Raw genomic sequence first — 12,123 nt, 5'->3', positions numbered from 1 at the left:
CACGGATTAAATCGGTAAAATATACTTATTTTATATATAAAGCCCTCATAGAATTTTACCTGAGAAAAGTGATTTAATCTGTCCTGTGATGTTATTCGCCATGTTGGACACTCTTTATATGTCTGGCTGAGATAACCGGTCTCTAAAACTCCTGGTCGTTCAGGCCATTTGGGATCTTTAGACTCGTTTCCCTGGTTTTCAGCAGCCTTGAGCGTACGTAGAGAAGTTCCACTTGCCTCTAGCTGTCAGTGGGTTAAACGTAATTAGGCCTCAATTATGATCATAGGAATGCGTTCCTTTCAAGTGGTAGGGCGCCATTTGTGGCAGGGGGTTTTAGATGCAATACTCGCAGCAAAGAGCTGAATGTAGGTTACATGTATCTCTGTGCATATATAGTTACATATACTGTATATAATGCTAATTGTAACTTTCAGACCCTATACACTAGTTTAGTGGTGGTACAGTATCTGATACCGTGACAGCACACAAGGTGTCCCCTGAGGCCCAACAGCAGACTTGGGTGTAATTTACCTCAGCTATTTAACCCCTTCAGTCCCGGCAGTGGCTGTAGCCAACATGTTTCTGCAAAGTCCAGGGTTTGTATCAGACTCCACCATGCCACGTGATCTACGTCAGTTGGTGCCAGTATTGACCGGGACATCGTCTGTGAGTAATGTCTTGTCACCCTTTCCTTTGCCTCTGGGCTCCCGGTACAAACAGAGAGGTCGGTGATGTACATGGATCCCAGTCATAATTACAAGGCACCGATGACTGGTTCGACAACAAAGCCTTTTTTTTTTTTTGAGTGTCCACCTCCCCCTGAGTGTGAGTCACCCATAATTTTACTGATGTCATTGCCGCATACCATCTCCATATATGTACATAGGTATCGGTGGATGTGTAGGTTGCATTACAGGCTGGGACAGGTCGAATCATAGGTGACATAGGAGGATGCACAGTGCCCGGTCACATAGGAATCCTGATTTCCCAGAAGTTGTAATGGAATCCCGCTGGGTAACATTAACCCCTCTGCTAGCAAAATGTACGCTAACTGATGCTGTATTCTGGGCGAAATTGGCTCCCTCAGTGGATGGGCGAGTGAGCGAGAAAAAAGGGGGTCATTTACAAAATGGAAAAGGTGATGTTACCAAGCTTTTACATCCTAAACGGTCGTAGGAAAATGGCAGCATTTGATTGGTTGCTATGCACCTGTTGATGTAATTGTCCTATATAGTTGGGCCACAAAACTATAATGGATTCCCCCATAAAAGACACCCCTTTGCCTTGAGTACTGGTAGGTTTCATAGCAACATCTAAATCTGGCCTGGCCAACCGGTGGCTCTCTAGCTGTTGTGAAACTACAAGTCTCAGAATACCCTGCCACAGTTTTGCTATTGGGGATTGCTAAAACCGTGGCAGGTCATGCTGCACCTTGTAGTTTTGCCACAGATTGGCCAGGCCTGATCTAAATCACGTCCATTTACCACAGCAACAGTATTGTATGAAAGTGTTCCTGCCCGCTACAGTGGAGGCAGCCATTTAGTGCCCTAATCTAATAATAAATATAGGATAATTCATTAGCCCGCTGCCAAACCACTCACTAGGGGCGGGATGTACTAAGCATCGCATCCTCGATGTGGTACATCCCGCTTGTCTTCAGGTACATACCGCGGTATTTACCTAGACTATTGCAAAGGACAGCTCTCCAGATAAGAGCTGTCCTTTGTGATGTTTAACACCCAGATGTCCCTCTGGTGTCCTTCTTTGCCTGAATGTGGCGTTGCATTGCTTTGTACATATGGGGAATGCAGTAAAACCCCCAAAACAATGACTGCTCTTTACAAACAAAATGGCCTTCTCCACTATGTAAGAGACAGATATGCTTTAAGGCCTGTACATAATACAGGACAGTGTTACATCAGATTTTGAAATTGATGCCATTTACAGTCACAACATACATGTGTGATGAACCTGAAATTCATGATAGCTTAGGCACAGGTAATATCACTGGGAAACAGTAAAAGGCACAAAGTGCGACAGTAAGGTAGCTAGGTCCCTGGTTAATTTATATGTAATGTGCCCAAGATGGCTGCCTCGCCTGATACCTTCATGGGCAGGATAAATAATCCCAGGCAATTATGATCCAAAATGGCTGCCAAAACTCTGTATTATGTTCTTGGTTTTCTGTATTATAAGATAATCCTCTGTATAATGGGCCTGATTCAGACCCAGTCGCTAAGCTGCGAACTCTCGCTAGGGGCGATTATCGCATATCTGCGCATGCGCCACAGTACGCATGCGCGAACGAGTCACTGCAGCTGGGAATCGTGCGCTCATAGTACAGACTGGACGCTACTTTGAGTGACAGTGCAATTTGTGGATGGCAACAGGGGAAGGTACTTGTGAACGGGGGAGCGGATGTGTGAACGCAGGCGTGCCTGAGCATCAAAACGGAGTTTAGAGGGCGTGCATAATTAGCAAAGTTGCGTCATTGGACACGTCACTTGGTCATTTTGTAGCCTGAACTGATCGCAGTGCTTGCGGTGGGGTAGGGTCTACCTCAAGTGCTGCGTGCAGCTCCGATGGGTCTCGATGTTACCGATTAATCACACACTTCCTGGAGATGATGTGGGCTAAGAGAGAAAGGTGGGCGGCTTTATACTCCTGCGTACGCTCACTGCCGTCGCTCTCTAAGACATAGAGGGCGTCCTTAAGCCATACAGTGCGATCGCAGGATTTGCATACCTGGCCCCTTTTGGCAGCGAGCGTTTGCAGCTTAGCGACCGGGTCTGAATCAGGCCCAAAGTCCGTGGTTTCTCTTTTATCCACGCTGGGGGACACTGCCATGAGATTGGGTAGTAGGGTCCGGCTCAGGAGATCAGGCATTAAAATGACAGGTGTTAGACTCCATCCTCCCCTACCCTGATATATAAGGAGAAGGTACGTGGCTAGTTAGACAGATTTTGGCTATAACATCTGCACGCAGAGTTTTGGAACTGGCAGTTTTATCCTGTCAGCCTTCTTTAGTCATTTTTCATCCTAATCTGGTGGTTTTTCGGACTAAGCCATCTTTTCTCCCAAAGGTGGTTATGAAGCTCCATCTTAATCAGGATATTGTCCTTCCAGTCTTTCAGGGTTCTGGCTGTGCATTTGATTCATCCGCTTGCATCTGTTGGATGTGGTCCGGCAGTACGGCTCTACATTGACCGTACAGGTCCTATTCGTTGTCCTGAATCTCTCTAGATATTGATTGATGCCCTAATCTGCTGCTAAGACTTCTACAGTATTGCCCGTAGAATCACTGCGGCCATTCCCCAGGCCTGTCTTTGTATGGATAAGCCTCTTCCTTCTTTCTTTTAGGGCTCAGGTGCTGATTCAGAGCCGCTCGCTAGATGCGATCGCTCGCACGATGTGTATGCAAATTGTGTAGGCAGTGCAATCGCACAGCAATGCATTAGCACACCCAGTATTTCTTACAGAGCGATCACATAGTGTATGCAGACACCCACCAGCCTGTCTTAAGACGCCCACTTGTGCACGTCATGTCCAGGAAGTGTATGCAACCATCGGTACATCGGATGCGATCGCAGCGTTTGAGGTTGACCATACCCTGCCGCAAGCACTGCGAGCACGTCAGTGTAAAAACAAGCCAGGTGACATGTACTGTGATGCTGTCTTATAATTATGCACACCCCTAACACGCCGCTGAGACGCTCAGGCATGCCTGCATTTGCACCTCCACTCCCCCGTGTTTAATGGCCAGCCCCTATTACCACCTACAAACGGCACCTCCACTCCCCAGTCTGCTGGGCTGTCTATGCGCAGTGAGCGAACGCATTGTGAACTTTTGCTAAGGTATGCACATACACAATGCATACACACTGCATACCGTCGGCAGCAGCGAGCGTTTGCATCTTAGCGCGCGGTTCTGAATGAGCTCCTCATTCCACTTGAGCTGTGGGGGCCTCCTGGGCGGTTCGTCACGGGGCCTTTGTGGAACAGCTGGGCAGAGCTGCGACCTTGTCTTCTTTGTACACTTACCAAATTCTACCATTTTCATACTTTTGGTTCTGGCGATGCTAGCTTTGGGCACAAAGTTTTGCGTGTGGCTTTGCCGGATAGCGCTGCCCCCTCCCCTTGTTACACTTGCTTTGTGAAGTGCCAATGTCATGGCAGTGTCCCCCAGCATGGATGAAAGAGGAAATTTGATTTTGATACTCACCATGAAATCCTTTCCCCTTAATCCAGTTGTTGTTTTCTATTTTGACACTTGTACTTTGTTTTATTCCTGGAGGGTTCAGGTCTTTTTCTTACTCCATACGGTTTGTTATAAAATGAAAATGAAGTGCAGATAGAAGGGGCAGGTATTATATAAGGGAGGGGGTAGATGGGGAGGACTGAACCTAACACCTGTCGTTTTAGTGCCAGATCTCCTGAGCCGGCCCCTACACCCAATGTCATGGCAGTAACCCCCCAGCTGGATTAAGGGAATTTACTGTGAGTACCAAAATCAAGTTTTCTGTATTTAATGGTTCCCATAAAGCCCCTTTGAGTACTTTTTTTTTTTTTGATCACTCTCGGAAACTAGCACTGGGTGATTGTAAATTATAGAGCGTGGAACTGGCCAGCAGTGGGCAAGTATAAGGCCGAGACTGTCCATCACTGAGACAATAATGTGTCACCCATCCAGGTAGGAGTGACTCAGTAAGTACTGGAAAGGACTGAGATGAGAGATGGGCTGAGCATTCATGGCTTACTGTCAGTACTGCGCAGTCACATCCTGTCTGACCGTCCTCTCGCATCAGGTCAGTGGCAGTTGATTTCAGATTTGTGTGGCCGTCCTATGCTGCAGCCACGATTGGTCAGTTATAGCAAAATGGGCCTCTCTACGCCTTGCTTATCTACTTGAGCTGTGGGAGCTGTTCCACCTCTGGCCTTCCAATCCAAATATCTTTTTGTTATCAGTAACTCGGGCATGCTCTCTGTGCCTGGTTGGGGATGGGCACCCCTAATATCTCTGGATCTCCGGTTCGGTTGTTAGTCCCGTGCCCCCTCTGGACGGAGGGCTCTCTTTTAGGTCTACTCTGCTTTACTCTTACATCATGGTGAGCTGGTGGGCAGTGGACCTGGGCGTATTGTCAGATGCAGCCTGGAAGTCTCTACTGGGATTTCCCCGGGATGCCACGGTGTATTCCAGAAATCTGCAAATCCAACTCTATTTCCTACACAGGGACTATTGGACCCTGGTCAGGCCTTATAGCTTTGGTGGTCTGTCTCCGAGAGGTCTGTCCCAAGTGTACAACCTCTTCTGCTGGTTTCTGACATCTGCTTTGGTCCTGCCCTCGGGGGACCTCCTTTTGGTCTACAGTTATTGCTTGTATATGGGGCACTAGTATACAGATTCCCCTGCTGGACTCCCTTATTTGTCTTTTTAATCAATGTGTCCTTACGTTTATATGTGAGTAATGTATTAATCTTAGCCCATGTTTGTATTGCTCACACATGGATAGCTCCTGATCCTCCTCCTCCTGGGTGTACCTGGCTAACGTAACAGGTTCTCACGAACGCTTTATGTATATGAAATTAAAGTGACCCCTAAAATTGAATACACTACGGACCCTCTGGTTGGATCTAGATATGCCCTTGAACCCTCTTCCCATGAACACTCCTAGGGCTCTATTTACTACAATCCGCATATCGAATGCAGATTGTAGTGTGATATTATCGACTGAATTTGCATTGCGAATTCAGGCAATATCACAAGGATTTACTACAAATCCCTTGCAGGGACAGAGCTTGTGAGAAAGCTCTGTCCCTGCGAATCCCTTCTGCACACTAGTCACGGTATTTTTGGAAAAAATACTATGACAAAGTGCCCACGCATGCACCGACCGGCCACCGCTGCTACCCCCGTCCCCGTCATTAAGCCCCGCCTCTCAATCGCGGACCCCCCCTCCCTTAATAGCACTTACATGTCTTCCATGCCTCCGGTCAGCTGATATCCCATAGTGCACTGGGACCCGATCACCTGATGACCGGGCCACAGTGCACCATGGGAGACCAGCTGACCGGAGGGAGAACATCACCGGAGCCCTGACCACCGGTCCATGGAGTCAGGTAAGTAAATTTTTTTTTTTTTTCTTGTAGCAGAGATCAGCGTGTGGTCTGTTTAGACCACACAGCAGATTACTGGGGCCGGCTCCGGGCTCTGCTCTTCCCGTTCGAGCTGAGCAGGAGTCCGGTAACTGGGAGAGACCCTGGATAACTCCACCTCCAGGTGGCATTATTATCACAGGGCTTTCCTCGATATTTTTTTACAATTTATTTTTTAGTAACTTTGGTCGGATCACATTTCCTATTACAATTATGGGAAATGCGATCTGATTACTAAAAATAAGTGATACTTAGGGGTTGGAGTAGAATTTTACGAATTCTACTCCAATTGCCCTGTAATAACTATAGGTGATACTAAAATAATGTGAAAAGGGTGTGATAACACCCTTTTTCACTTTATTTTAGTAAAAATAATGTTAATAAATAGAGCCCCTAATCTCCATACGGTGACCTCCGTTGAAATGCCTTTGCCCGCAGATGCCTCCATCTGTATGATAATTGAGCAGTTTTTTTTCTGTACCTATTGAAAGCGGACACATTTCTCGCCCTGTATCGCCTATTGATCACTTCTCATACTCTTTCTGATTGTTCCTGTCCTGTATTTTCTCTAGTCACTGGTTGTTACTGTGTCTTACACTGCGAATTTAACCATATTGTGCTTGTAATTTCTATCTGTAGTATCCCATAGCTTTTACTATGCTTATTGAGATATGTATGCTCTGTTTTAATGTTTTATTTCATTTTATTCTGTAACGCACACATTTTCAATAAAAGTACTTGTTTTTAAAGAAATATATATACATTTTCTGGGCGCTGGAGGGATGCCCCGAGGCGTTCCTTGTTCTTCCCAGCCCTGCTGGTCTACTGCCCACAGTGAGGGCAGCCATTTTGTGGGCTGATGGTGTCACTTTATAAGGAATGGATTGGCTGCATGCTCAGAAAGGTTGGTCCAGCCCACAAAATGGCTCCCCTCCACTGTGTGCATGCGGCATTCAGCTGGCCCACAACCTACATGTAAATATCTGAAACCTCCATAACCAGCTCTTTGCATCCACTGAGATACAAGCCAATGACTGGAATATTGTGTACGCAGCTCATCAAAGCAGGTTTTTCTGTCATGCACATACCCCCATAGTGATATTTATCTGCTTCTCTCCCTCTTTCTGATGACACCGCACACGTGTAGCAAGTCTTGCCTCCATCGCCTCAGGGAACATTTTCTTTTTGTTAAGCCCGTGACTAAAACGTTGCTTTTTTTCAAGGTAAATTCTTGTTTGTTGTTTCAGGCACTGTGCCATCTGTTTTGATGGATATCTTATCGTAGGTTAAAATTCCTCCACTGCATGAACTTAAAACATCATTAGAAATCGGGTGTGCAGCCCAATGACACCAGACAATGGGCCTGATTCAGCAAGGATCGCAACTGTTAACACGCACGCAATCGGCCGTTTGTTGCATACCGATTGTTACGCGAACCAACCACTGTGATCGGTACTGCGACCGCAGTGGCTACGCAGACCCTTTGCAGAGTGATTGACAGGAAGTACCGGTTAGAGATGGAGATAGGGGTGTTGTCGGCGAAATGCAGGTGTGCCAGTGCATTTGAACGGCATGCTTAAGGTTTACCGATGTGCGTATGGTAAAGTGGGCGTCCTTATGTAGTGCTGAGGTGCCATAGCAATCGCAGTGGATTAGTGCTGGTTCGGCTGGGAAGCCAACTGTAGTGGCTGGTGAGCCGGTGGCAGGATGAAAGCTGCCGGTGCGGCTGGGAGACCGATGTAGTGGCTGTTGAGCCAGGTGCAGCACGGAAGCTGCTGTTGCGGCTGGGAAGCCGATACAGTGGCTGGTGAGCCGGTGGCAGCACGGAAGCTGCTGGTGCAGCTGGGAAGCCGATAACCGGTGGCTAGGCAATACCGCTGGAGAACCAGGACACAATGTAGCAAGCAAGCACAGAATGCTGACCATGCAGTAGAGCTGAAAGAACCAAAAGGAACGCTATAGTAAGTGAGGTGTCAAAAGACCAGTGTGCACAAATAGGGGAAGGAACCAATCACGCCGTGCTGTGGAAAACACGTGACCTCCTGTGATGTGCAGATCGCCTAGCAACTGACAGGAGCAACAGCGTCAGGAGAAGGTAAGACAATGGGAGACAAGTCGTGCCCATGACTTGTAACACACAGGAGGCTGGAAAGACAGTCGGCTGGAGTGACAGGGGCAGGAGGCTGGAGAGACATGATGCAAGGGACTGGAAAGACAATGGGCAGAAGGCTGGAGGTGACATGAGGTTTGAGTGACACATTAAGCACGTAGCTGGAAAGATTATATATATATATATATATATATATATATATATACATATACATATACACTAGGGGTGTGCACCGGCCACTTTTCGTGTTTTGGATCTGGATCTTTCTTCGTGTTTTGGATCTGGATTGGTTTTGCCAAAACCACCCTTCCGTGTTTTGGGTTCTGGGTTTTGTGTTTTGGATCTGTATTTTTTTTTTAAAAAAGCATAAAAACAGCTAAAATCACAGAATTTGTGTGTTTTTCTGCTCCTATGCTATTATTAACCTCAATAACCTTAATTTCCACTAATTTCCAGTCTATTCTGAACACCTCACACCTCACAATAGTGTTTTTATATCCAAAAGGTTGCACCGAGGTAGCTGGATGACTGTGCTAAGAGATACGAGTGGGCGGCACAAACACGTGGTCCAACTAGGAGTGACACTGCAGTGGCAGACAGGATGGCAGTTTGAAAAACTAGGCCCCAAACAGTACATAATTCAAAGAAAAAAAAGAGGTGCAAGATGAAATTGTCCTTGGGCCCTCCCACCCACCCTTATGTTGTATAAACAGGACATGCACACTTTAACAAACCAAACATTTCAGCGCCAGGGTCTGCCACACGACTGTGGCTGAAATGATTGGTTCGTTTGGGCCCCCACAAAACAAGCTGGCAATTAATCTGTCCCTGCACAAACTGGCTCTACGGAGGCAAGATGTCGTCCTCATCCTCCTCATCCACCGATTCCTCACCCTCTTCAGTGTTGTGTACATCCTCATCCTCACAGAGTATTAATTCGTCCCCGCTGGAATCCACAACCACAGGTCCCTCTGTACGTTCTGGAGGCTGGTCTCCCTGGAAGAGTTGATAATTCATTTTATGAACATCATCTTCTCCACATTTTGTGGAAGCAACCTCCTACGCCTTTCGCTGACAAGGTTCCCGGCTGCACTAAACACTCTTTCGGAGTACACACTGGAGGGGGGCAACTCAGGTAAAATAGAGCCAGTTTGTACAGGGACCTCCAAATTGCTTCTTTTTCCTGCCAGTACAGGTACGGACTGTCTGACATGCCTACTTGGATGTTGTCACCGATGTAATCCTTTAACAGACAGACGCACGCTTGTCGCTGCTGCTTTGAGGATGCAAGTGCGGCTACAGCCCACACAATTCACAAAGACAGAAAAAAAAAGAAGAATATTTTTATTGTTTGTGGAGCGCACTTTGAGGGTTACACCACCCTTTAACAGACAGACGCACGCTTGTCGCTGCTGCTTTAAGGATGCAGGTGCGGCTACAGCCCACACATTTCACAAAGACAGAAAAAAAAAGAAGAATATTTTTATTGTTTGTGGAGCGCACTTTGAGGGTTACACCACCCTTTAACAGACAGACGCACGCTTGTCGCTGCTGCTTTGAGGATGCAGGTGCGGCTACAGCCCACACAATTCACAAAGACAGAAAAAAAAAGAAGAATATTTTTATTGTTTGTGGAGCGCACTTTGAGGGTTACACCACCCTTTAACAGACAGACGCACGCTTGTCGCTGCTGCTTTGAGGATGCAGGTGGAATCTAGATGGGATTTGGAACCGGGGACACACTACCTCCATCAATTGTCTAAATCCCACTGCACTAATGGCGGATACCGGACGCACGTCTAACACCAACATAGCAGTCAAGGCCTCAGTTATATGTTTTGCTTCAGGATGACTGCTGTCGTACTTCATCCTCATCGCTAGGGACTGTTGGAGGGTCAATTGTTTAGTAAAAGTAGTGGTGTTCCTACTTCCTCTCTGGGATGATGAACAACTCCCAGCAGCAGCAACAGCACTAGGAGGAAGTGGTTCTTGATCTTTCCCTATTTTATTTTTATCGGAGAAAGTTTGGTCCTCCATTTATGTTATATTGATATATACGTGCGGCTAAGGCGCACACAAACACAGAAAATATTTTTTTATTTTTTCTGCAGAGTAGTGCACTTTGTGGGTTACACCACCCTTTAAGAAATGAGCCAGCCGGCTCTTTACTTATGGGACACAGGCGCACGCTTGGCGCTGCTCCTTTGTTGATGCACGTGTGGCTACTGCGCACACAATTCACAAACACAGAAAAAAAATTTTTATTTGGTTTGGAGTGTACTTTGGGGGTTACAGCACCCTTTAACGGTCAAGCCAGCCGGCCCTTTACTTATGACACAGGCGCACGCTTGGCACTACTTTGTTGATGCACGTGCGGCTACTGCGCACACAATTCACAAACACAGAAAAAATATAATTTTTTTAGCACTTGGGGGGAGCACCCCTGATGGACAGAGCACCCCCTGGACAACACTACAGCACCCCTTTAGGACTGGGACACTGCACAGGACTTTGGAGTGGACACAGCCCCTATGGAGAACTGACTGCACAACACAGTCCAGCCAGCCCCTATGGACTTTGAAGTAGTAGACACAGCCCCTATTAAAAACAGCAGCACAGCACAACACAGCCAGCCCCTATGGACTTTGAAGTAGTGGACAACAGCAGCACTACACTACACTACACTACACAGCCCCTATTAACAACAGCAGCACAGCACAACACAGCCAGCCCCTATGGATTTTGAAGTAGTGGACACAGCCCCTATGGACAACAGCAGCGCAGCACAGCACAGCACAACACTACTCTGCACTACACTACACTACACAGCCCAGCCAGCCCTTACTCCCACCCTCCCTCTTCACTGTCCACAGCCGAGTGAGAAAATGGCGCCGACGCAGGTACCTTTATATAGGATCCAAAACCCGCGAGACCCGGAAGGCGGGATGATGACGTTTTGCCTCGATTTCAGATCCGAGTCAGGCGGGAAAAGTCGAGCCTGACTCGGATCGGCCTCGGCCCGGGGGGGCTCGGGGGGGTTCGGATTTCAGAAATCCGAACCCGCTCACCCCTAATATACACGCACAGACTATAAAGTATCAAACGTCATGGTATAGCAGTATGTAATGGTAATGGTAGGTGGCATCGCTGTACTGTGACGTCTTTGAAATGTCCAGACCTGCATCAGTTGTAACCTGACACCTCTTGAGTCAGTCTGAACACTGGCTCGGCTGCTCATGGCAAGGCAACATGAATTGTAGGCTTTCAAATGGGGGTGATAGTAGGTGCACGATGGATGAGACATTCAACATTCCTCGATCTACGATGTCACGTGTGTACCATGAATACCTCATGGAGGGCATTACCACCCACCGTGGACAGCACAGTGGCTGACCACTAATGCTTGATCGTGACCAGCGGCATCTGGCCAGAATTGTCAGTGATAACAGACAAATGACTCTGGCTCATATCACATGCACAGTCAATGCAGGAGGTACCAGACGCATATCCAGCAGGTCAGTGCAAAGTTCTTTAGCTTCCAAGGGGTATGGGAGCAGAAGACCCACCAGAGTGCCCCTGTTAACACTAATACATCGGACACCGTGCCTCACCTGTTGCTAACTGGACCCTGGAGGGCTGGCCCACATGTGGCGTGGTCTGACGAGTCACGGTTCCAATTGTTTTGGGCTGACGGTTGAGTTCGGTGCAGACCCCATGAGGCCATGGACCCTAGTTGCCAACAAAGCACCGTGGTGGTTCCTTGATAATGTGGGGTATGTTCACGTAGCATGGGTTATTTTCGCTGGTCTGTCTGATCACGTCATTGACCGGTAACCTCTATGTTACATTTCTAGATGACC

Source organism: Taudactylus pleione, unplaced genomic scaffold (genome assembly GCF_031769625.1).
Source record: "Taudactylus pleione unplaced genomic scaffold, aTauple2 ptg001818l, whole genome shotgun sequence".
Taxonomy (NCBI): domain Eukaryota; kingdom Metazoa; phylum Chordata; class Amphibia; order Anura; family Myobatrachidae; genus Taudactylus; species Taudactylus pleione.
This window is presented reverse-complemented; position numbering follows the sequence as displayed.